At 39.8% G+C, this 26,441-nt stretch overlaps 1 long non-coding RNA gene across 3 annotated transcripts in view; it reads right to left on the reverse strand.

Moving 5' to 3' along the window:
- LOC103134312 (uncharacterized) overlaps nucleotides 1-26,441 on the reverse strand; it is a 112,065-nt gene that overhangs the window by 58,075 nt on the left and 27,549 nt on the right. The window contains exons 3-4 of one of the 3 annotated variants that reach the window (XR_001661439.1): nucleotides 22,916-22,989; nucleotides 1,626-2,237 (exon numbers count right to left, since the gene is read on the reverse strand). This is a non-coding gene — a long non-coding RNA (uncharacterized LOC103134312). Of the gene's footprint in view, nucleotides 1-1,625; nucleotides 2,238-21,397; nucleotides 22,486-22,915; nucleotides 22,990-26,441 lie in introns of those variants that run through there. The other 2 variants (XR_001661438.1, XR_001661437.1) reach the window with 2 other exon arrangements.

Consider the following 26,441-nt stretch of genomic DNA (forward strand, 5'->3'; position numbering starts at 1 on the left):
TTCAGCACAGGCTTTCATAACCGCATTCATTTAAAAGGTGTGCATTTGATTTAGAGATGCTCATAACTTAATACGTGTTGATTTGATTGCTCATCACAGCGGCAGATTGCAAAATTGCTAGCTGTTGCTTTAACTATTGAGCTGGTTAAACGATCGTGCACATTCAGTTATTGTACAGACGCCTCCAGAGATGACCGCTGTAGACAATAGATGTGTTAAATTAAATGATTGGGGAAATTATGTTACTGTTTGATATTGTAAGTCGACGAATACTTTTCACTGCAGAAGGATTTCTGTTATGCGCACAGCCTAGCAAAGTATTCATACTCTAAACAGTTTTCACATTTGGTCCACCACAAACTTCAATCGACTGCATTTAGTTTTCAAGTGATAGGCCAACACAGTAGCGCATAATTATGAAGTGGAAGGAAAAATGTAGTTTTATAAATTGTTCATCTACATTAAAATAAAAAAAAAAATCTGAAAGGTGTGGCATTCATATCCAGTTGGCCTTCTTTAATCTGATACACGTAAAGAAAATCCAGCTTAGATAAATATTTAAAAGTAACGTAATTACTTATAGAGTTCACATGTAGTTTTCATCTTCCTNTGAGGTGCACATGAGGGTCATTATTCATGAAAGAATCCACAAAACCTTGTGTGTGCATTGATGAGAAGACCTTTATTACAGCTATTGCTAGTAATATTACTGCTAAAAATCATTTTGCTGCAAGAAAACTGTGAATGAACTACTGTAAAGACAGCATGTAAGAATATGTTTTCCTCAACACATTTGAACAAACCCACAAACATATTGATAACTGCTACAAATATTTATATAATAATCATAATACATTTCCAAATCATTACTTCCCTCTTACATACACAAAGTAAGTGGGGATTGTCAATAAAACATTGACTCAATATATAATTATTACTTCAAAGCAATCAAAATTCAGCTAACAACCTGAATTTTTATAATTCTCAATACAATCCAAAAATAGCCCTTTCCTTTATCATTGGTCTGATTGAAGTGCAAATGAGCTTCACGTTGACTGCCAAGTAGCAAAACCTCTCTGTCAACTTAACTAGGAGTCGAAGGATGGTGTGAATGTATACTTAACTCCCTGTCACTTAGAAAGGCGTGCACCCTGAGCCTCCATCAAGAAGAGCTAAGTAAGATGGAAGACGAGCAGGCTTTGGTTGAAAAGGAGACGGGAAATGCCACCTTTGGTGAACTCGCTTGGGACCAGAAAAAAAAAAAAAATCCCTGAGACTTATTTGAATGTCGTGCTAAGGGTGAGACGATATGGGCCGTGTGTGCGTGTGTGCATGCGTGTGCGCGTTTCATCCATTTAATATGATTTCTATTGCAGAAATCTTAGGAGTTTGGCTGTTTGAGAGATTTACTTCATATTCGGAGCAGTCACAGGAAAATCCCTTATTCTGGCTCATCTTTTCCTCCTCGTTTAAATCTCCCACCATGCATTGGCATTGCAAACTACATCGTAGAAACAGAGGAAATCAAATCATCTACGTCTTAAACCATCAGGCATCATGCAAAAAATAAAATAAAATAAAGCTGAAAACACAGGCGTTAGACACAGGAAAGTGGGAGGGAAATGTTTTATGTATGAAGCACTGTTTCAATATAAAGCAGAGTACATATATTTAAGCTCTTCTAATTATCTGGAGGATTCAAATACAAGCAGAGACAGCTTTGTGGTCTAATTTACGTAAACTTGTTCCATTATATAGGCTGCTGAGAGCATCATTACGAAACGGCTTGCTTTTGAGACTCTTTCGTCTCATTTGCTCCGTGTGTTGGATGTGTATCCTAATGAACGCCTTACAACAATGTGACCTGCCAGCGCAAATAATTAACCTTAAGTGAAACCAATTACATACTTCTCTGCCATCGCGACAGTCTCCAAAATGCAATCATGTATGCTTTTCCCCGGCACCGTTTGGCTGGTGAAGAAAACCAAACGGTGGCTGCTCTGTAGCAACAAATGGACGCTGAGAAGTCTCTTTATGCTCAAAGAGACATCTAAAGAGGAAGAAGATAAACAACAATTATACCGCTCTCCCTGTCAGCGCAGCATGCCTCGGGTCAGTCCATTTGAGATCACCGCTCGGTGCGCTCTTATGCTGGAATAAGAAGTGCACCCGTTCGCGGCCGGGCTTTTTGACTGGCAGTTGGGACCTGGAGACTGCATGTGTGTGTTGTGAGCTGCCTGCGAATGCAGAAAGGAGGGAGGGAGGGTTATCCAGACATAAACTTCCGCTGTCAGCATGGGCAATCATGGCACTTCATTGTCCAGCAGCATCATTACAATATGGTTATCATCTGAGCTTGAGTCTGACACCTTCTCCAGGACCTCTCCAATCACCCCCCACCCTCCCCTTCGCAGCCGCATAGTAGGCTTCAGTACCAGGCAGTCAGGGCAAATCTCTGCTTTGTGCTTGTCTGCCTTAATAGACTGGATGTCACTTCTGCCTGTGGAATGTGCCCGGTCTTCAGCTGTCAGTCAGAGGCGCGGGTGTCAGGCCGGAGCGTGGCTGGAGCCGTCTGGATTAGAGGGTAGTTACCATAGCTGTCAGATTACTGACAGCCTGACACCCCCTCTCCCAACTTCCTTTTATTGTTTCTTTGTTTCTCTCAAACATCCTCCAGATGGGGAGAATTACCAACCAGAAGACGGAGATAGAAAGGAGAGCGAGATGGGAGGAGGAAACAAAAGCCGAGACGGGTTTTTAAAAGTTCTATGCCACGTTAGTTTTGTGATGAAGGAAGGCGCGTTTGGTAGATTCTTATGAGACTACACCTATTCCCACCTCTCCTTGTTATCTTTGGGATTCATGTCAAGATAGGTGATGGCGTTGGTCATTAGTGTTCTTATACCCAACAGACCGTCTTAGTTAGTACTTTGAGGAAAGCCTCATCGCCGCTGAATATTCACCTCCAGGACTGCACCTCTCCCGTTCATCTGTAGAGCTGTTCTTTAATTTTGTCTTCCCTTTTAGGACAAATGAACTGGTTTAATGTTGAGATGTAGACAGGCATGATAAAAATCACTTAGACAGTATGAGCTATAATGAATTAGAGGATCATCCGTGGTTTCTGGAAGTATTTTAATGATTGAAGAAGCTGTGGGCAGGCTACGGGTCAGCACTCCTCTCCTACTCCTTTTATTTCCATCCCTTTCATTTCGGTGACCCTTTCTGGGCGACACTGTCATTCTGTCTTTGCCAAATGAGGAATGGAATAAAAGCGGTCTTCTGTATTCGAAAAAGGGATGATAAAGTACATTTAAAAGTCTGCTCTGCTTTGCATTTTGGAGATTTTTCTTAAAACTTATTTTCATCAGTAGACAGAAAACATGAGGAAACAAATTAAAAAAAAATCTTAATTTGAGAATATTAAACAGCGATCATCACTAAAGCTTTAAACAGTGACGGTCCTTGTGAGAATGGCAACCTGGACGAGCCTGGCATGGTCAGTAGTGTTTACTATTCTGCTGTAAACCTTACAAAACAACCTGACCTACATGTATTTATTTCCAAGCATTAAGTAGCTTAAGTGACTTGTGGACTTGGAAAGGGCTATCCAAAAAACAAACGTCCCAAAACAACGTGACCATGCGTCGACCGTCTAACTTTGGTCCAACCATGCTGAGCCCTTTAAGTGCACGACCCTCACAATGAAACCTGGTGGTGGCAGGAATGTTTTTTTGACCTGGGAGATGGAAGTTTTGATGCAGTGGATGCAGTAAATTACAAGACAATGCTTAAAATATACTTGCTTGAAGGTGCAAAAAACCTTGGAACTGATTTAGAGGTTCACCTTCCAGTGACGATAAGCATCCAGGCAGAGCTGCCATGGTTTTGATCAAACATTTTCATACGTCACCCAGTCAGTAAATCTATTTAGGAAACCGTGACTACAAAAATTATGTTTATTCTGCAAAGAAGACTACAAAATGAGTCTGTGTAAATCTATGCGTAAAGTGTATGGGTATACATCAAAAGCCTTGCAGGTGTTTTTCAGAAGGAAAGTTGGTCTTCCAAAATATTGACTCGTGGGCTGTGAATAAAAAAAACACATGAACGCTACACTTTCAGTTATATATTTGGAAAATATTTTGAAAATCATGCAGCATTTTCCTACTACGCTATTATGCAGCACTTTAAAGGTCTGACGTGTATAACCTCAAGTAACTAATCGGAAATACAGTGAAGTTTGATGCTCCAATGTGACAAATTGTGAAAAAAAGTTCAAAGGGCAGGGATACTTTCACAAGGCAGAGTAGTTACACTGATGCAAAATGAAAGGAAATGAGGTCTTATGTGCGTAAAATACACGGATACATCACTTCGACCCCTGGCCGTCGGATTTTACCATAAAAATAACGGAAGGCAGATTACAGTTCGCCCTGACCTCCAATCTTCTCTAACAAGCCCTGCTACTAAAAATCAGCTGTGCCGTCATGTACGGGTAAAGATAATGAGGGCCGCTGCCTGAGGAGAAGCTGGATGCAAAACAATTATGGTTAGTTACATGAGCACAGGTTAATATTCTCTCATGTCCCTCCTTTCTCACATTCCCTTTTGTCTCACATCAGTCTTAATGAAAGTTATGAGACCTGTCCACAATGATAAGCAGCCACTCAGGCGTACTCTGTGCCGAGGCTCACACATTATGCCTCCCCCTTCAAGCCTATGTTTTGCATTGCCTAAAGCATCTATTAAAATCCCCTTGTAAAATTCATAAAACAAAAATGTGGTGGGTCAAGTCTAGAGGGAGCCAAAGTAAGCTGCTTATTAGCAGGGAGTCGAAAACACAGATCCAATTACACATCCTGAACAAGGAGCACTAAGAATCAGCATTGGGGAATAAGTATTTTCCTTTTCTCTCCCCTTCAATTGGCCTAGGTGCAGAGGAGAGGGAGAGAGGTATCACAGAGCGAGATCCACGAATGGTAATTACACTGTGAGTGTTTAGTGCATGAAGCTGGAGTTGGAGCCATTCAAGTAAAAACTCATGTAAATCTTCACTTTCCTTCAGATAGTAAATTGGTGGGGTTTTAGAGGAATCCCAGTAGAAGAGGAGGAGAGGGGCCGCGCGGAGAGGAGCCATGAGCTCCAGAGATATGTAAAGAATCTCTGTCTGGAATTTAAAGGGCTACAAATTAGACCTGACATTAGCCCTTTTCTTTCACAGAGCAGGCAGAATGTGAATGAAACAGAATAAATAACTGTAAGACGGCTTTTCCCTCCCTTCTTATAAGATGACATTAATCCTTTCATGTGCAATGACAGCTTACAGGGGTTTGACCCTCTCCCCTGACAGCCATATAAAACCAGGAGATTTCTTAAAATCCCACCAAGAACAAGCTTTTCTTAATAAGAGGTCCTGATAGAGGTCTCCACCTCACGTTTAATACACCAATTTACGCCACCGTTCAACAGATGGCTCTCATTAAACCCAGCGACAAAACTGTGAATTTTAATTCCTGTTTTTAACTTGAATCATTCTGCGTCTTTAACAAGCAGAGAGCATTTTAAGATTTTTTTTTTTTTTCTCCTTCCTGTGTAGTGGAGGCTGAAGTGTCCTCCAAGCGTACAATAGTGAGAGCATTTGAGCCCTCTGAAAGAATAAAGATCAAAGGCGTAAAGTCCTCGTGCCGCTGCCGGGTTTAAGCCGTAACCAGCGCCGGCGCTGCTCTTCACATCTCGGATGGCGCATAGTGGTGGGTGGCGAGCTGACTGATTGCCAGGAGTGCACTGTGAGCGTCGCTCCCTTCTTACACAGGACCGTGATGTGGGTGCGGGCAGTCCGCGTGGATCCACGGTCCGAACTACCACCGTGCAGCGACAGAGTGACGTATTCCTTAATGAATTTAGTAAAAAGAGAAATAGCTCAACGTGGTACTTCGTCTACACAAATGGACAATTTGTCACATTTTCAGGCAACAAAATGTGAATCGAGGAGATTTTTAGCCAGTGTGTTAATAAAAATTGGGTTCTCATTCAAATTAAATATACAGGATATGCAAAAGAAGAAGATAAATAGAAAAATAAACATAAATAATTTTTTCCTACAAAATACCTTCTAATGTAATGTAATAGGACCTCTGCTAATTACTACATAATTATCGTTGACATTTTATAATTTATGCTTATCTTTTTTTTAAGATGACCAGAGTGATTTGAACTCAAGGAACTGCAACAATTTTTTCTACGACTGATATCAGTTCAAACAAAGCATTTTGGCAAAATATGTATGATTGGCTATTCAACGGGAGAAAGAAAATTACAAATAAAAGTTTTCTTTTTTCACAATAGCGTCATAATTCTCACCGAGGCGTTTTTAAGTTTATACATTTCGTGTTTTTTTTATTTATTTTATTTTTCATTTTTTTGGGCTGATCACAACTTTCATGACTTCCTGTTTCCATGAAGTAAAAATTTTACATGACAGAATAAATTGACCAAATTGTCTTCGAAATGGGAGACGTGAGCCAACTTTCAAAATGTTCAAAAATGACAGCAAGAAAATTGTTGTTCACCTAAATTTGTCTACAGGTGTTTTTAGCACATCTTCACTGAGGGAGCTGATATGTGTGAAGGGAAGGGTTTGTTTTATGTAGTCATAATGGAGTTAAAGTTGCAATGGTCCTCATAAAAATATATTTTAGTGTCACAGCAGTATATAGGCAGAGGTGTTTTTAAAAGGATAATCAGTCATTTAATCTGTAGTCTCAAAAGTAAAGCAGCATAAAAAGGATGACAATATCAGCAGACTCTGTTGTCTCCTGAAGAGGAAAAGCACTACCTACTTCAATAAATAAGAAGCAAATCATTATTTATGACATCATAAGATAATGTTTGTATAAGTCGTAGTCATATTTTTGAGATTTTAGTTTCTACAATTGTAGAAATTCCCTTCAGGTTTGGTCCCTCTGGACGTAGATATTAGCTACAACCTCCATATAAGCTGGATTTATACTAAATAAAGATACCAAGAGAGTTGTTGACTGCAAGTACGATACTGTCTGCTTTTAATTTCTTTTAGAAATCCAAAAGTCTCTCTTCAAGGCATCACTTGTTTATTCTGTCATCTCAACCTGTCTATCTGTTCACCTCAGATTGTCGTATTCTGTAAAAATGACAAACTATATTATCCCATTTTCTACTCTCTATTACATCCATACATGCATTCCTTTGCTTTACAGCCAGGCACACTGCAGTTATGTCAGGGGCTAAGCTAAGTGCAAGGGCCTCACATCCCTTAAATAAATGTTAACACAGCGGCATGAGTTAACAGAAGTGGCTGCACAATTACCAGCCGGTGATACACCGTTGACATTATCAAGCGGAAACCGACGTCGCAAATGGTCCTCCCCTTGAAAGCCGCCGCTAAATGGCCACTTTATATTCCATCACCTTAGATTTTCCTCGTCCGCTTAACCCTCCCCCATCCAATCAATTTCATCTCCTGCCGATGAACCGATACAAATGCAATTCCCGTTTCCGCGGCAGACGGCAGGCGAAAACAAAACTGTGAAAGATGTGCAGTCCAAAACAACATCTGCTAGTCAAAGAGCGCGGATTAATTGGAAGTCTTTGTGCTGCAATTTCAGCTGAGTGCAGTTTGACTAACATCTTAACCTACTTAGTGCAATTAGTGCTTCATTAGAGAGGCTAACTAACTATTGCTTCTCTCCATAATGATGTGCAAGAGTGTAGACATAAAAGTACATAATCAATGGTTTCCAATTACTCCACGAGTGCAACCACTATTTCAAATAAACTGGATAATAATATAGAGCCATTACAAAGTCTAAGGTAGCAGAACCATTTAATTGCAGCACAGTTCTTCTCAGCACCAAGATTTTTCCACACTAATGAAGTGTCATACAAAAAAAAAAGGCTGTATTGATTTTTTTTTCCACCACACAGCCTCCACCACAAATATGTAATTATCCTTTTTATATCTGGCAGGGGATTAAAGTAATCTATAGTATCTAGCCTTTGCGCTTCCCTGACAGGGATTGTGTGGGGCTTTTACCCTTTTCAAAATATGCAGCTTCTTTTGATGAATGAACTTTAGACAAAATGATGTTCTGTTCTATATTGTTTTGTCTAAAAAGCTCTATTCTGAAGACATCATGCAGCATGTACAGCTGCCTGAGCTTTCAGTACACTATCATGGCATTTCAAGCCCTGTCATCCCCGAGGCAGGCAGTTAGAGCCAACACACACGCAGACAGATAGCTTTCACAATCGAACACGGAAATAGAAACAGCTCCTAGCTTTTTTGTTTTTGGTTTTTCAAATAGAAACGTAGCTTCTTCTTCTTTTTTTTTTTTCCCCACATCTGGTTAATAAGGTTAATTTCATCCAATAATGCATCCATGAAAATCACTTTTTTTCTCCAGAGAACCACAGAGGAGCACCCTGCTGTTCACTGTCAGGCACATCCACGCTCATCCACAGCCTTCACATAATAACAGCAAACGTCCACTTAAACTTTGGGCTAGCTCTTCTCTCTCTCCCCCTCTCCCTCCCTCTCTCTCCGTCTGTCTTTGTATCTTCAGACCTGAGATGGACGAGCAACCTTAAGACTACCCCACGCTGAGCTGCCCTTCACGATAATAAAAAGCCATTACCTTGACCGCTGACACGAGGCCAAGTGTGAGGGTCAGAGTGATATTTATTGATGAAACTCTGAGCTCCCAATCTGCTGCACTCAGTGCGCATCATACAGCTGTCAGCACAGACAGGGATCAGGCAGCATGATGGCCCTCGACATGGCCCATCTATAATTTATGAACTACACAGAAAACAACCAGGAGACAACAGAGAAGCCCCCCGGCTGCCCAGGGATTACCCCGCAGCCCGGCTAAAGAGATCTGAACGAGAACCAGCTAAGGGCCACTGCGGGCCACACTGATATGGGGCGGCAGGTATGAGCACAATAACCGCTGTTCCATATTCAGAGGGGGGCCCTCGGCGGGATCCGTCTCTCTGGAGGACGCTGTTGTGAATAATATAATAGACAGTGTTTACAGTGGGAATGTAAAGTGAGTGCGCTGGTGCATCACACAGCCCAGCACACTTCAGCTGAGCCCTGTAAATGAGCTAACGGGGCAGGAGATGTAAAGTTTTACACTTTATTCTACAAGAAGCTCCAGGAAAGCCCCGAGGCAAAGGCAGTCGAGAAGGGCCATCACAACCTGGAGGTGTTAAATGAATGTGTTTTTAGGGGAGTTTCTTTTTTCTTTTTTTCTTTTTTCGCACTGTTAAGAGTAGTATTTGGAACATAATTAGTTTTCTCATAACATCAAATCCCGTTACGTAAATAATTTCTGGTAAATTTTCCCAATTAAAGGTTTCAACCATGACAAGCATGAACATGATAAAAATATATATATATATTGTTAATAATAATACAATTAATGGCTAGTGAGTGAAGGAATGAGACGAGCTATGCGAGCAGCTAAAATAAGTTTCCTTTCAGAGACAGGGTGAGAAATTCGGTCATCCAGGAGGAACTCAGAGTAGAGCCACTACTCCTCCACATCGAGAGGAGCCAGTTGAAGGGATTCAGACATTTGGTTAGGAATGTTGCTTCCTGGACGCCTCCTTGGTGAGTCACGTTCCACTAGGGGAAACCCAGAAGAAGACCCAAGAATATGTTTCACAGGTGGCCTGGGAAAACCTCGGGATTCCCCTGGTAGAGCTGGTCCACGTGATTGGGGAGAGGGAAGTCTGGACTCCTCTGCTCAGACCCCTCCGCGACCTGACCCCGGATTAATAGGTGGCTGGACAGGCAAAAATATCTTGAGACTTGCTGGTTTGTATGGGGCTTTGACTGTCTATAATGATCAGTCAGCATGAGGCTGAATACAGCTGGTCATTACAGGGCAACATGGAGACACAAATATGCAGGCATGTTTTGGACTATGGGAGGGACGCCTGAGTACCAAGAGAGATCTCCACACATACACAGAGAGAGAGAAAAAAAGTGCTAAATGTAGCTTCAACAAGAAATATGTAGAGTGCTAGTAAACTATATCTGCTCCCTCAGAGAGATCTTTTGTTTTCTTTTTTTGTCGTATAGTAATGTTTCAGATCATCAGAAATATCAAAATATCAAACAAAGATAATCAGACATAATTTCAAAAGCAGGTTCCAAATTATGATTTCATTTAGGGAAAAATGCAATCCTAACCAACCTGACCTTGTTTAAAAATTTAGTTTCTCATCGTGAAGCAGCTGTGACGAGCCACATTTTTTGGTTCAGTTTCAGAAGTCATGCCTAGTCCTAAATGTCATAAGGCATTTAAAACAAAGAAAATCCCAAACATGAAATGACATGACAACATGAAATAGGCCAATACGTCTCAAAAAGCAACATTACGTTCTGGTCTTAATAAGTTTAAAACCAAATGATAGACTTGCCACAAAAATTAGTCATACTCCTAAAAATGTGAAGAAGAAAAAAATGACTAATATTTTTTACAAAAACTTTATTTTGAGTTGATAAGAGTGTTGAGAAACTTTGACTTAGTAATACTTGACTTTGCCAAGTAAAACATTTTGCTGAATTTTAAATATTCTGTGACAAAGAACTTTTTTCTCATGGGCATCCTTCAAAATGGGAAAGACAAGAGAATGTAAGTTTCAAATAAAGCAGATGTGTTTTGATTTTGACATGCCAAAGACAGCAAGAAAATAAATACCAAAATTTTCCCAGATCTAAGGTCAGTGAAATAAAAAAAAGCAGGAAATTTGCCAATTATTTTATTTTACAGTTTTTAACACATCTTTACCAGGGCTTCAAATGTTTTGTAGAAGTTTTATTATCATTATTATTATTATTATTATTATTATTATTATTATTATTATTATACTTATTATTATTATTATTATACTTTGCTTGACATTTTATAATGGTCACTGTTATGAAAGAACAACAAAGTAAATAAGCATAAAAAAATGTTACCAATCACAATCAAAACATTGATTTCAGCAGATTTCCCACTGGACCAGCTTATTGTTGCTATACCCATTTTTTGTAGTGTATTTTAAATCCTGATTGGCTTAGTGTTCGCTGGAAACTTGGGTGGAAAATACACGTATCGTCTTTCTTCAGACACTTGAATATTATGCTTCCATTCTAAAATCCCCACCAAGATCAAATGCAATCCTTCATCAGCCAATTGCACTGACACCATCCTATTATCCTCTGAATTCATCTTTCCATGCCGCGGAAAGACATACATTGTTTCTGATCAATAAATAACCACATAATTGAATACCGTTGCATCTCAAATAAAGCCCTCATTTACCAAGCTTCAGTAAACAGGCTTGATTCTTTGGCAATCTGCCGCTGACATTTCAAGACTTCGCACACATTCAGGGCAGTGTCAGTGCGCGGGCCTTCTGTAGCCCACTTAGGCTCCCCCTTTTTCAATATGGAACCACCTCCACCCAATAAATTATTCTGGGCATCTCCAAAGTCATTACACATTTATTTTGATCTCGCATCATAATTCACAGCTTGGCGCACAATGCATTCTCTCAAAATGCATGGTAATTCCTCGGGTGCAGAGCAAAGTTATGATTCATTTATACCGGAGTGACAGCATAATGCAGAGACGTCAAAATCCATTAAACTGTTCAACGTCTTGGGGTTTATTTTTAGATGCAATTGAGATTTAACTGATGGTGAAAAATATACAGTCAGGTGTGTTTACCTCACCTTTGGAGAGAATGTGTTACGGTTCCAATTAATTTGTTATTCCTGTCACTAAAGGCATTGTCTGTGTCAAAACTGTCACAGCGCTTTGGGCTTTGTTTTCTGGAGAATGGCATTTAATTTCAGCACAGGCTTTCATAACCGCATTCATTTAAAAGGTGTGCATTTGATTTAGAGATGCTCATAACTTAATACGTGTTGATTTGATTGCTCATCACAGCGGCAGATTGCAAAATTGCTAGCTGTTGCTTTAACTATTGAGCTGGTTAAACGATCGTGCACATTCAGTTATTGTACAGACGCCTCCAGAGATGACCGCTGTAGACAATAGATGTGTTAAATTAAATGATTGGGGAAATTATGTTACTGTTTGATATTGTAAGTCGACGAATACTTTTCACTGCAGAAGGATTTCTGTTATGCGCACAGCCTAGCAAAGTATTCATACTCTAAACAGTTTTCACATTTGGTCCACCACAAACTTCAATCGACTGCATTCAGTTTTCAAGTGATAGGCCAACACAGTAGCGCATAATTATGAAGTGGAAGGAAAAATGTAGTTTTATAAATTGTTCATCTACATTAAAATAAAAAAAAAAATCTGAAAGGTGTGGCATTCATATCCAGTTGGCCTTCTTTAATCTGATACATGTAAAGAAAATCCAGCTCAGATAAATATTTAAAAGTAACGTAATTACTTATAGAGTTCACATGTAGTTTTCATCTTCCTACAAAGACAAAAAAAAATGGCATCACAAAGACAAAGGAACACACCACAGTAGTAGTGAAGGAGCTTAAATCAGGGTTATGTCAAGAAAACAACACCCCACAATTTGTACATCAAATTCAAGTCAATCATCTGGAAAATAAGAGCGTAACACAACTCCATATTCCACAACAACATGGCTGTCCACCTAAACTGGCAGGAGCAGAAGCCAATACACCAATGGTAACTCTGGAGGAGTTGTAGTGAACCAAACCACAGGTGGAAGAATTTGTGAACAGTGTGGGGGGGAGATGTGGTGGAAGCATCATGCAGGGAACCTGGTCAGGGTTAAAGGAAAGATGGATGGAGGCCAGACCTGGAAGAAAACCTTTTGCAAAGATTGTCCAAACTTCCATGAGGTTGACGTTTCACCATCTAGCAAAATACTGACCACAAATTTACAGCAAGAGATAGATTGGAATTGTGTGCATTGAAGCATATTTATATTACAACGACCCAGTCAAAGGCCAGATCTAAAACAAAATCAAAATATGTGGCAAAAATGAAATACTGATACTCTCGATCAAATGTCACTGAACTCGAGGTGATTTACAACGAAGAATTGGCAAAAAATCTCAGCTCATGTGCAAAAAATGATGAGGACATACCTCAAAAGATTTGCAGCTGCAATTGCAGCAAAAGGTGGATCTGCAACGCCTTTACTCAGACTGACTGAATAATAAAAACTCGCCACACTTTTAAGATTTTAATTGTAAATATCTGAAAAGCATGAATCATTTTGTTTCTACTTTACAGTTATGCACACTTTGTGCACATTTGCACAAAGGGTGAAATTCCCAATACAATGCATTAAGGTATGTGTTTGTAAAGTGAGAAAATGTGAAAAATATGAAAGGCTTTAAAATAATCCAGCCTCAAATGTGCCTTTGCTGCCTAGCTGTGCATATTAGTTTGTGCAGATTACAGGAACCAGTTCTTGTAAACTCCATTTTGCTGCTGTTCTTTCCTAGGAAAGCCCACAGGAAGACTGAGCATGGCTCGCTGTTCACTGTCTGCAAGAGGAAGGGCAGCCAGGAGGGATTTTTTTCCCCCCTTTCTTCTACACAGATTTTTTTGTGTGCAGTTATGGTCCATCATTATTAAATGTCTCTTGTTGGATGAGAGAGGCGCTTTATCAAAAACAGCCATTCATCAGACACTGCGCGAGACAGCTCACATCTGACCTCTGCAGCAATAATGCCGCATCAAGTAGGCCAACTACCTAGTTTAGCGGCAGAGCAGGGAGCAGGGGCCGGCTCCAAGATTAAGTGCGCTGTTTCAGGTTTTCATTCCCAGGGGCTCTGCTGGCTGATGTTGTATTGATTGCAAAAGTTTACCAGTAAGTATCACAAACAACAATAGCCAGGTCAACGATCGGTGATGCCTGAACTGCTATTCCCCGGCGGAGGGCTGCACGTTCAGGGCTAAAGCACTGCCATCATCATGCCTGTGTGCAGGGTTCAGAGGGGGTTCTCCTGAGTTGAGGATGGGGGGGGAAGAGAAGTGTGCTGGCTGTTCCTACTGACATTTAGGAAAGCGATATGTCAGTGTGAAATGAGCAAGCGTGAGATAATTATAAGCCTTTGCATTATAAAAGGCTGCATCGACAAACTGTCGGATTGGCCTTCCTCGGAGGCTTCCAGCACTGTTAGGTACTCTTATATAGGTTACCCCTCATCCCATTTAATGGTTTGGGTATTTATTTTACCATCAATTGTAAAGATGCCTTTCTGCAAACATATGTGGCACAGGAAAACCTATTTCAAAACAACTCACTTCCCATTTTTATGATGGCACGTCTGAGAAAGGAATTGTTAGCACTAAACAATATTTTCTAGAAGCTGCACTCTGACATTGGTGAAAGAGCTGAGCAGTAAAGAAGACAATTCACCCTGAGGCCATCTCCAGCAGGCTGAATGATGGTGCATCCTTGGCCCTGCATGGGGGACAGCACACAGCCCTCTATCACAACGCTACCGGACCATTACCCAGGGACTGAAACGGCCAGCAACACCGACCAGGCCTGCTCCGCTGCCCCATGAAGCTAATCATGTGATTTGATGCAATGACAGAGTAATGACACAGATTGCTGGTGTGTTCAGCTTCCCCCTGCTGGAGGCAACACAAGGAGATGGAGAGCACACAAGGCTGTCTGAGCCAGAACCTGAGACATCCCATTTAAGGGCAAACCGGAGAAGATGCCCAAGTCCTCTCACTAGTGAAATCAAGATTAATGGAGCTGCCGAGGGAATGTTTTATGTCCTTGAGTAACTATGTTTCACTTAATGAGGGACATTAGCCATAATAAAACTACTCAGAAGTACAAGCCGTTAATTAATGCCTCCACATTACCACTGAATGAAAATGAACCGAGTTGTGGGACCCATTGGACCAAATACTGAAGGTGCTCGTAATTTCCACAGCTTTGAGCCGCAAAGATATAAATCCCCATGCAAAACCTGTGATCAGTGCAGTACAAATTACGAGGGGAAAAGGGGGGCTTTGACCCCCTAAAAAAGCGGTTTGAGGTAAAAATAACAAGGAAATATGACACACTAACATTTTTAATGCTACCTTCTTTATAGCAGATATAAATAACTGAAAGAAATATGTACAACCACCACAGATTTAAACATATTACACTTAAACCTCTTTGATAAAGTTGCTAATTTCTTCAAAAATCTTCTTAATTTGTCTGCTACTAGAACTAGCAAGAGGCGGTCATGATGTGGAGTCCACAACGACTGCGTCTTCTAAAAAGTAGTTTCTTTGAATACAATGTCTTGTTATAGTAACGTTAAAAACAAAATTAGTCTTTAATGGAGACATCCAACACATAACTTTGTATTTCATTAATCAAAATGTGTTGACACTAGTGCACATGAGCTAAATAAAGGCTTAAACTAATCCACTTTTAGGCTTTTCCTTCCTTAACTTAGTTACTCAAAGTATTTAAGGCTGAGTGCTAACCTACTGCTATAAATTTAGACAATTACTAAGTCTCTGCTGGAGTTTTTTCTTATTACGCTGATGTTATTACCTCATCTGCAGCTTCTGATGCAGCTGGGAAAAAATGACTAATTCCTTTTTCTTAAACGAAATGCTAAATAAGAATCTCAAAATCAAATGTTAGCTTCTATCTCTTGTTTTCCATTTTCATATTGCATTTACCATTTTAAACAGTTGAACAACAATCAAAATGTCTCTGTCATAAGGCCAAGAATTTTTAATAACTGTTTTCAAACAGCCCCAATTAGCAAAAAACAAAAAACAAAAACAAAACAAAAAAAACAGTTTAGGTGCCAAGACAAACAACTTAAATCATTTGTGGCTAGTAATTGTAAGTTCATTTTGTTATCAGGTAGTGTTCAACCAATGATTAAAATGTCCACAACCTAAAAGCCATTGTCAGGAAATCCTCTAAAATCTAAGAATGTTTCAAATTACTCAAAAAGACAATACACAGTCAAGATGACTTTTTCCACAATTTAGAGTTATATCTGATCAATTACCTCTATAAAATGTCACACACAATGAATTATCTGTCACTCTCTTAGGGCAATAAGTTGGAAAGAAAGTTGAATTAAAGTTTGTAGAATGTTTTTTTTTATTTTACTCATATTTAAATATTCTGAAGTAAACAGCTGTAATTGTCAGATCCTGTGCAGGGTTCTTGATAAATTAATGTGAAACTAATTACGTCAAGGATGCTTTTTAAATAGAAAAGAATGTGCAAGACCTCTAAATAAATCTCTCTAGTTCTGCATTAGACATCTAAAAATTACCTCTAAGAACACTTTCATGTTGGCTATAATCCCGACTGTAATGTGGCCTCGTTAGGAAAGCACTTCTGGCCCACACCAGTTGTAACACAGGAAAGGCCTCAGGCACCACTGGAATTAATTACAGACAAAAGCAACTGTGTTTGCAATTGTCATGCCAAATTTATCACTAGCCACTTAATGTGCCTCATCTGAAGCGATCCACACTAGCTGAATTGCCCCTGGGCGTCTATTCTTCGTCTTGCTGGGGCGAGGCGGGAGCGCTTAGAGACCGTGTCTGTGTGGCTGTGTGTGTGTGCATGGGGCACAGTCTGCATCTGCTGGGGGCCTGCCTAAATCCTGAGCTGGAGGCGGTGAGTGCTAACAATGCCCCCAGCAAATACAACATGTAGAAGGTGTATAACAAATGTCAACACCCCATCCACACCCCTTGTCAGCTCTCCACCCACCCAGCTGGAGTCTCCAGGGTGAGGTTCAAAGCCAATCTTGACATCTTTAATTCTGTCATTTTTGTGATGATAATCCTTGATGTGGTTGGATGGGGTGTCAGTAGTCATTTACGCCACACCAAAGTACATCTCTACAGTATGTGAACAGAAAAATCCTTAAAGATCAGAGGAGTCTTTGAACAGTTCGCCCGAATGTACTTCACTTTAGTCAGAGAACTAGTACTAGTTTTGAGAAACATTCTGTTTCTCAAAAATACTAAAGATCAGTAGAAATTAGAATTTGCTTGAGGTGATGCACTAAATACCTCAAAGGCTTTCAGCTTATGACAGTGACCACTGAATCCAGAAGGGTTTTATACCCTATTTTGTTTTAAGAAATAATGTAAAAGTCTCAATCACTAGTGCGTAACTGATACTATTAAAGTATTGCAGAAATGTTTGACTTTGTGAAAGTATTTTTTAGCGTTTAGTAGCCTATTAGCCAAAGTTAAAGTGTAAAGGTGAGTTATTAAACCTTAAAACCCACTTGGTGAATTTCAGACTCTAGTTTTGAAGTACTAAATAAAGAGGTTTTCGAGTTGGACAGACAGAGTAAAAACATTTATCTGGACCAACAGTTCTCAATTGCAAAGCATCAAAGAAGCCTAAGCTGGTTTAAAGCCACTTATCTGACTGCATTTGGGTGGTCTTTAGCAAAAATACAGTAACAGACAAGATACAAATAATTTGTAAGTCATTAGCATCTGACTGTTAGCCACTAATGACACAAAAGTTAGCATGTGCTTTTTAGCTTCCTATAGGTGCTAAAGCTATTTCTTTTAGAGCAGCAGTGCAAAGACATCTAACCTCCATATATGGGGCTCCTACACTATCTACTGCAACACACAGCACCCTATATGTTCTACTCAAAGTAGAAACCCAAAATTTTACCATCTATTCTCAGCTATGTGAAAGGGGTTGAGTCTTCTTCAATTGTTTCTGTAAATCTTGTCAGCCAGTCCGACTCATGATGGCCCTTAACCAATTAATACCCCCAAGTGGTTTCACATTGCCCTTTCATTTCATTTTATTTGTATTTTGTGCCCAGAGCCAATAATATTACATTTCTCATCATTCATTAGACAATGTCCCATATGTGCGTCTTCGCAGACAGACGTAGCAACGCAGACTGCACCGAGCTGGATTTCTATATCGCACTATGTCATCATACTTTTAATAATCACCATGATTCATGACTTTGGTTAAATATTTCAGTGCAGCAACTAAGTTTTTTGTATTTGCAGTCGAATAGAAATAGTTTTTGGTTTTTTTGCTACTACAATGCTTTTCTGTTAAATGATGTGCAAATCTCAGTTTGCGTCATTTAGTTGCTTCCTTTAATCCCGTCACTTATGTGGTTGTTTATGTCAAAAGAACAAAGGCCGTCCCAAATGTGCACTTACACATAAGCCACCATTATCTTTCTGCTTGTGCAGCTGAAAACCTAATGCCTTAGTTCAATAATAATGCAGAGGGGACAGCTTGTTGGTAGCCCAGTGCACAGCAGAAAAAACAAAAACAAAAAAAAACAGAAAAGCTCCAAAGGAGACCTGCCTCTTTAAAACAAATAAGCAGGTGCTTTAGTTCAGGGCAGGAAAAATGCAGCGAAATATCTTATCCACAAGTGCATAATGTCTCATCAACACCAATCGGTTATCAATTAAAGCAAAAACCATCTCATTATATTAATGAATGGCCTCAGCTAGTAATAGGGCTGTCTTATTGATGTTCGAACGAGGTAAGCACAAAGCCTCTTACACAGCACCAAGATTCACAGCATCAGCAGCTGAGTGCAGATTTGCAAGGATGAAGAAAACAGGACAAAAAAAATGAGAAGCAAATAGAAATTGAAGGACACAACAGGCTACTCTCAGAGGAACTGCATTTATTTCAGCAATTGTCATGCAAGCCTTGTTGTAAGTAATAATGTGGCCTTTAATGACGGAATGATGGACCTGCCAAACACTGGCTCTGCCATACAGCGCCTGCATGTCCCCGTTGTCCGCTCCTCGCGTACCCATCTGGGACTCATTAGCATATCCCCGTCAATTCGCCGCCCGTTTTAACATAATCCATATTTGTTGGGTAAAGTCTAACAGCAAGGCTCCCATACAGCGGTCACAGAAAGCCATGACACACTTCAGGAGCCCCGGCCTGCATGAGGCATGCTTGGGCAGCAAAGCAATTCAAAAATGCAAAACAGCAGGGCATACCAACCCCTACCTTCTACCTGGAGGGACAAATCCCTTTTGGCCAGACATCTCCAGACTGTTACCTTGGTATTCCTCCACAACAGTACTTTTTGATTTTTATTCTAAGTGCTCAGGGAAAAAAGGAGGAAGAAGAACAAAAAGCAGCCTGCTGTCATGGCTGACAGTGAGTGTGTAGAATACATTGGCCTGCTGAGGCATGTCAAAGTATATGCTTCACCTATCAGAGAATAATGCCATATTTTGATACACATTTGCTTGGTAAATATTCGTATTCAGATTCTTGAAGAAGCGCGACAGCTATAGATTGTGAGAAAAGAACGCTTTAAATTAAATCGTGACCCTAAAACAAATATGCATACATTTATTTTGTCTAAAACAATTTTGATGGACATCAGTTCAGTCAGAGGTAGTTCATCACATAAATATTGAACTACAATTTAAATTGAATGTTATGTACTGTGATGATTGGACTGCACTAGAATTAACTAAATTGACCTGAACAGAATCTGGTGATAAATGAATAGATGTGAATTGGATTGAATTTAAAGTATGCAGCAATACAATGCGCATCAATTGTGATCAGCTCCATAGTCTCTGCAGAAGAAAAACAAATCGACAACATGATGCTGCCAGCACAATGTCTCGTGGTGGGGATGGCGTATTCAGAGTGTCAGAGTTCTGCCAGACATGGTATTGACATGCGAGTCAAAAAGTTACATTTTATCTAAAGTGCACAACAAATAGTTGTACAGTAAACAAATTATTCCACCTGAGCTGTAAATCTCTGTAGCTCCATCAAACTTACCACAGCTGCTGTTCTGCTTATTGCTCTTGTTATCCAGCTTGTAAGTTTGGGTGGATGCCCATGAGTTGGTGGTTTCACTTTCAGAAGTTTGTGAAATGTTCAAAACTTGAAAAGATTTTTAACATTGCTTCTTCTCAAATTTACCCCTGATTTGTCTGCTGTGTTCCTTGGTTATCATGATGCTGGTTTACTTGAACTGGATTCTTTTCTTTCTGTGCGACTAGAGTAACTGGGACTCAATGCAAATCCATGCCACACTTTATTATTTTCACTCCAGTTTATGGTTATGCACTACTTTGTGTTGGTCTATCACATAAAATCCTAATTATATGCATTGAAGTTTGTGGTTGTGTTAGCCTCTGTCACACATGGGTAACATCAGTCCACACTCTCATTTCTTTAGTTATGGTTATTCTGTGTTGTCATTAAAAGCTGCTTTATTCATGAATTTAATTATTTCAAGCACAACAGTGATTGCACATATAACAGAAGCACTGTGTGGTTTTTAACATAGATTCTGTTATACTAACTTTGTTCATTTATTTTTTGGTTTGTTTTTAGTGTTGAACTGAGGATTTTTAAATCACAATGGAAGGTCAGCATGATTTCCAGGTGGTTGTGAGCTAGGAGGGTGTTTTAGGTTTAGTTGGGTCAATTTGCATTTAGCTAGCAGTGATGTCTAGCTGTGCTTCCCCTATTGTTTGTAAATGATTTGACCAAGCTATTATATAAGTTACTCACATGTGTGTTTTTGTGTTATGTCAATCTCATGGATTTGGCTGTATGTGTGTAGTTTAGATCTTTTTTTTTTGTTTCATTGAGTCAAACTTTTTATAGGATCACAAATTAATTTTTATATTTGCATTTTTAAATATTTTTGGATGAAATAAAAACCCATTTGTAAGATTTTCTTTCTGTTCTTTATGCTACTCTGTCTTTCACTGTGGTTATTACATGACAAATATGCATAATGCATTGTATACTTTGTTAAATCCAGACACAAACAAAACACCTCCAAGATCCTGATTAGAGATGCTAAGTGAACGTAGTTTTAATGAATATTACCTGGATCAGAAGTACGATAAATAAATTAAACCAGCCAAACATGAAGTTAATAACAACAATTCCCCATATTTATTGTGGAGTTCTCCACAATAAATCTAAAGAGATTTTAGCAGTATTCCCTCAAACTCGTAAAAGCGACGGCTGTCGTGAGCCATCATCGCAGAAGCCTTTTGAGATATAATCTCGGAGAACTTTTAACCCAGAAATTTCAGACCTTCCTGTCAAAGAGAAAGCAGAAATCCTGGGATCATGACACTCAGCCGCCAGCAGTCACACTCCTCTATGCCGAGTGTTTCTCAAGTGCTGGACTATCTGGCAGACTCAAGGGCCAGCGACTGCATTTTTTTAATATTGGTTTAGCTGTCTTCTCTTCATGCGTCTTGGCCAACATAAAACCACTGTACTAATTCAAGCATTCTCCCATCTTACCGTCAAAATGAGCTTACAAAATTAAACATTTTGTGTTGTGTCAGCTGTCAGGTGACACACACCGTGTTTGAACCAGAGCTCGGCTTATGATAATGATATTCACTCACAATCTATGGAGTATAGAAGATGCCAAATTAATTTTACGCTGGAAAATTTTTACATTTATCCTCCTTCAATTTTCCCGAGCCATACGCTTGAAAAAAATGACACAAAACAAACACATATCTCTCAAATCAAAGAGCATTTTGATTTTCTCGCCAGAGAGGTCAGCCAGTTACCCAGAGGTTCACACACCCCACCATGCCGCGCCCCCATACCCCCCCACACCTCTCCATCTGATTCCCCCAAACGAGGCAGTGAGTGGGACGCTTCTCTGAGGGATGTCATGCTGCATGTCATCAGCTTGGTTAAATTGCACTGCCAGTGGGTAAGCAGCAGGGGTCACATGAGGCCCAGTGCGGACTGCAACATGTAACGCATGGCAGCCCACAGTCTGAAGGCTGGCCAGTAATGACTCCAAAACATTCTGATAAAGATTGAGGAGCAGCTGTTTTCATCTAACACAACTCGTCTCAGACACGCGGTGAAGAGACGGCTATGTAAATCTCTGCGGTGAAACCGTACAAACGCTTTGCTTGTTTGCACAATAGTGATCAATATATCAATACCGACTCATCGGAGCCCGTGTGTTACATGCTAATTGTTCAGGTGATGGTCTGCGCGTGTTTTGTTTTAGGAAGGATTAAAAATCTTACAGTGTTGTTTCGGGAGCAGGTCCAAACATTTGCCCTTGTAAACACAAAGCAGCCGTGTGACTGGAAGAGGCCTCAGTTGGGCAGACAGCAGAGGGAGTTAACAAAGCTAATTAGGAGAGGCTGACATGTTAAAGTGAGCTGCGGCTCGGGAGTCGGCTCTATCACATATGTTTCCTTTGTGGTGGGTGAAGTGGCTCCTTTGTTTGTGAATTGATGGCGTTTCGCTCTGCCGTCCCTTTGGGTAGAGGCACTGACCTGCGGAGGCCCCGACAGTGAGAGGAGGCTCCTTCCCCTTTTCTTTTTTTTTTTTTTTTCCCCCTGTCTCTTCCAACGCCTGCAGCTCCAGCTGTCCCACTCTCTCCCAAACCTACACCTTCCCAGAACCATGGACGCACAACGAGATGGGCAACACCTGTAAAAGAGTGGACACCCCCTCAGCCCAGGCACCTCAACGCAGCCTGCCCACCTGCTACTGCGCTCTCTGGGCCCTGCAGCTTAAACGCTCATTTTGTGCCTCTCAGCACGGGACTTATTGATATAAATAGCTGTGCACAAAGTGCACACTCTGTTTTCTCTTGGTCTGATGCAGTAGGTGTGTGTGTGATTATATTCAATGGCAGCCTCTTTCAGGTGAGGATGAAATATGAGCAGTTTGGACACCGGGTAAATGACAATCTCTGCAAGATTCACTGAAAATTATTACAGCACGTTTGACATTTATCGAAATGGACAACATGATTGGGGTAGCCGTCTTAAACAAGGATTCAATATCTAATATGTAGACACAATGCGCAGTGTATTAAACATTACAGATCCAGCAGTAGATTTAATGATGACCTTACCATTTGTCTTTATATAGCTTGTCCTTCCTCACTTTTGAATTGCACGGTTTGTCCTTGAATAAGACACTTTATGGCTGCAATGAAAGAGACAATTTAAAATCCAAATACAGTGCAGGTCAGAAGATTACATACACTCATCATGGGCATGAATGCTATATTTATTATGAGTTTCAAATGATGTATTATAACTTGTGTTTGTCTGGAATAAAATAATTTTATGACAAAAAGACTTGAAGTTTAAGCGAGATTTGTTCTAATCAACCCCGGTTTATAATATGAATATGTTCACGTCTCCAATGACACTTGATTAAATGTCCAGTTGCATATAAAGATCACAAAATATCACAGAGTAATGCTATCAGGATCAGAAAAGTTAAACTGTGACATTAAATGAGAAGGTGAAGCCAAAATCAAATATAGCAGCTGCCCACATGGATCAGACAAATGTGTCCTGAAGAAAACTTCTAGAATCTGATGAGGAATAGACTAAAAATTTTGCAACAATGACAAAAAGACTATTATCAGGAGCCAAAACAAGAACACTGTAATAACTGCCAAGTATGGAGGTGGAGGTATGGGCCTCTGGGTCTGTTTTGCAGACACAGATACTAGAGGATTTCACAAAGTAAGTGAAATATTAAGGCTAGTTCAGCAAATTCAAGTTACTTCATTGGGTCGGCTCTTAACTCTTTAGCAAATGTGTTTGATTTTACAGGGATAATCTGGGGGTTAGGCTGAGTTTAAACACAAACTACGCCCACATGTAGCTACATGTGTTTATGTATTTGTGATCTAGTATGTATGTACGTATGCGTATTTATATCTTGTTTTGCAGATATAAATACACCTAGTAGCTAGTAGTTGCTGCTAAGTCATAGTGTTTTGTATGGCGAGCACAAGTTTAAATATTTTATTCTGAAATAAAGGCAAACATATTCAGCAAGACAAAAAAAATCAGAAATCCAAAGAAAAAGAAATCAATATGAAATGGTGTTACTTAATACTGGAGAAGCAATTGCTACATTAGACAAGGTTAAAAAAAGGCCTCTCTCACCTTTTAAATATTTTAGGACGATATAGGTTTTCCTCTTAATTCTTTAATCTGTTCAAATAAAACATGTATTCAACCAGGTTCATGCTTGGACATCAACTAATTTCACATCAGATCCAGTCTTTGTAATGATAAAATTAATCCAGGATGTTGTTGATAATAAATTGAACAATGTTAATTGGCATTACAGCAATCAAAGTCCTCTTATTTTTATTGACCAATATTTTGCCCGTTTCCTCTGGATTTTGGAAGATGTATCTTTAAATTCCATCACCCTAATTTTTTTGTCATTCAAAGCTTCACTATCAGTTCTACTTCCAATCAAAGGAAGCATGTTGGTAAAAAAAAAAAAAAAAAAAAAGAAAAAAGAAAGAAATTCACATGAATCCGGCTGGACTACACTAGCAAATAATTTTGGGTATAACTATAAACAGCCATTTTTTTTTCATGCAGTTCTTCCATCGAACAGCACAAAGGCTGTTTAATCCCTATTGACTTTAGGTCACAGTCGGGAACAATAAAATAACTTAATTTTTAAGTATTTTTGTTGCTCCTGTGGGAAGGAGCACTCTGGACTGCCTAATTTGGAAACACGCTACTGGTTGGCCCTGAGAAAAAAAAAAAAAAAATCACAAATGCACCGTTACAAGCCTCACGGGCCTTGTCAGTAAAATGAGCATACATAAACTTCTAAGCAGCAATGCATTGCAAATCTAACATTTTGTGCCATTTACTCTGTTGGATTTGATGGTTTCAGAACAAATAGAAGCCAAAGGTTAAGCAGATCTCAGTGAATGAGATCCTAAAGAATGGACATCAATGAGTCAACTTTCCCTTTGAGCGTTCGAACAAAGTTGGAAAAAAGGTGAGTCTCTCTCTCTCTCTCTCTCTCTCTCTCTCTCTCTCTCTCTCTCTCTCTCATCCCATCCCTCCACCCCCATTCGGCTAAGCCTGCATGGACACAGATTAATCCTACCCCATTAAGATGACAAGACAATTTGTGGAGTAGTTGAGTGTAAATAAATACGTTGAGAAGCAGATAATACATTAGGCTGCGGACCGGGCTATTCCATTACAACAGCACATTTGTTTCCATCCGCGGAGGAAGCCATTCGGGCCGATGGCATCTTTCCTTCATGAGGTGAAAGTGGATTCTTGCCTCTGAGAGGAAAATAAGGACATCAGAACTCTGCCGGTATTAACTTTCATCACAAAAGTCATCTCAGCTACCAGGAATAGAGGCCGTCTCTTTCAAGCTTGCTCATAAAAAACGAACAGATATAATACAGAGCCCTCAGTTTAAGAGGTAACAATAGTTTTGTCTCCATTAGCTCCAAACAAAGAAAACAACAACAACAAAAAAACTGTGACAGCAACAACAAGTGCATTTGATGCTTTACTATTTCAACTTCTTGGCTGTAAAAAAAAAAAAAAAAACATCCCAATGATATTTCAGAATCACAAAACAATACTACTTTTTATATGCGTCTTTAAATTCACAAGCTTCTTTACAACTCCAGGTGGTAGTTCTGCTACAAGAGATGAAGCAGCAGAAGTCAAGTGGCTGCATTGATTTTGCAGTAATTGATCTGATGGCTCCTTGTGATAATTGACAATTATCCCTGATTACCAGACAGGAGCTTAAAATCAGTCTAAGAAAATGACCGGCATTATGGGATGTTGTACACTGGATGAACAAAGGTAAATCAATAGACCTCAGAAACTACTTGAAAAACAAGAAATAAGGGTATCGCACAGGAGCACATGCTGCTCAACCTCCAACAACCCCTGACAGACATTTAAACTAACTCTCATCTTCAGTTACTCAGAAGATGAGAGGCTAACAGTGACACAAAGGTACATTTAAAAACAAGAAATAGGCTTCTGAGAAGGTCAGTTTAATATATTTCTGTGCGTGCATATACATGCTGCAAGCTGCAAACGTCTGCATCTTTGTGTTTGTGTTGCCCGTGTTAAGCATGCATCGCTGTGCATGTGCTGCATGTCTGTTTTTCTCCGTTACTACCCGTCTGACCTCAACTGATTGGTCCTTTTGATTGGAGCGGACAGACGCAACTCATTGCAGCTTAATAAATATTGGGACCCTGGGGATCGACGCTAAACAGTTCTATTAAGTTGGAAACATGTCAGCCAATATAAAAGCGGCCTGACCCCAGAAAAAGGTCAACTGTGACACGCATGTATACTCTGGAAAACAACCAGAGGCTGGAAGGTCTTGTTTTATGGCGTGTCTTCAAAAGAGGATGACCGGGAGAGCGAGAGAGAGCGTGGGGTCGTCTGGCCGCCCAATTGTTGGTTTTATGTGATTTTTGTGTATTTGAACCCCCAGAGGAAGGGTTGTGTTGTCACAGAGCATCCCGCTACACAAGGAAAACACAAAACAAAAATAGAATAGATAGATAGATAGATAGATAGATAGATAGATAGATAGATAGATAGATAGATAGATAGATA

The sequence above is a fragment of the Poecilia formosa genome, unplaced genomic scaffold (assembly GCF_000485575.1).
Source record: "Poecilia formosa unplaced genomic scaffold, Poecilia_formosa-5.1.2 Scaffold16, whole genome shotgun sequence".
NCBI lineage: Eukaryota > Metazoa > Chordata > Actinopteri > Cyprinodontiformes > Poeciliidae > Poecilia > Poecilia formosa.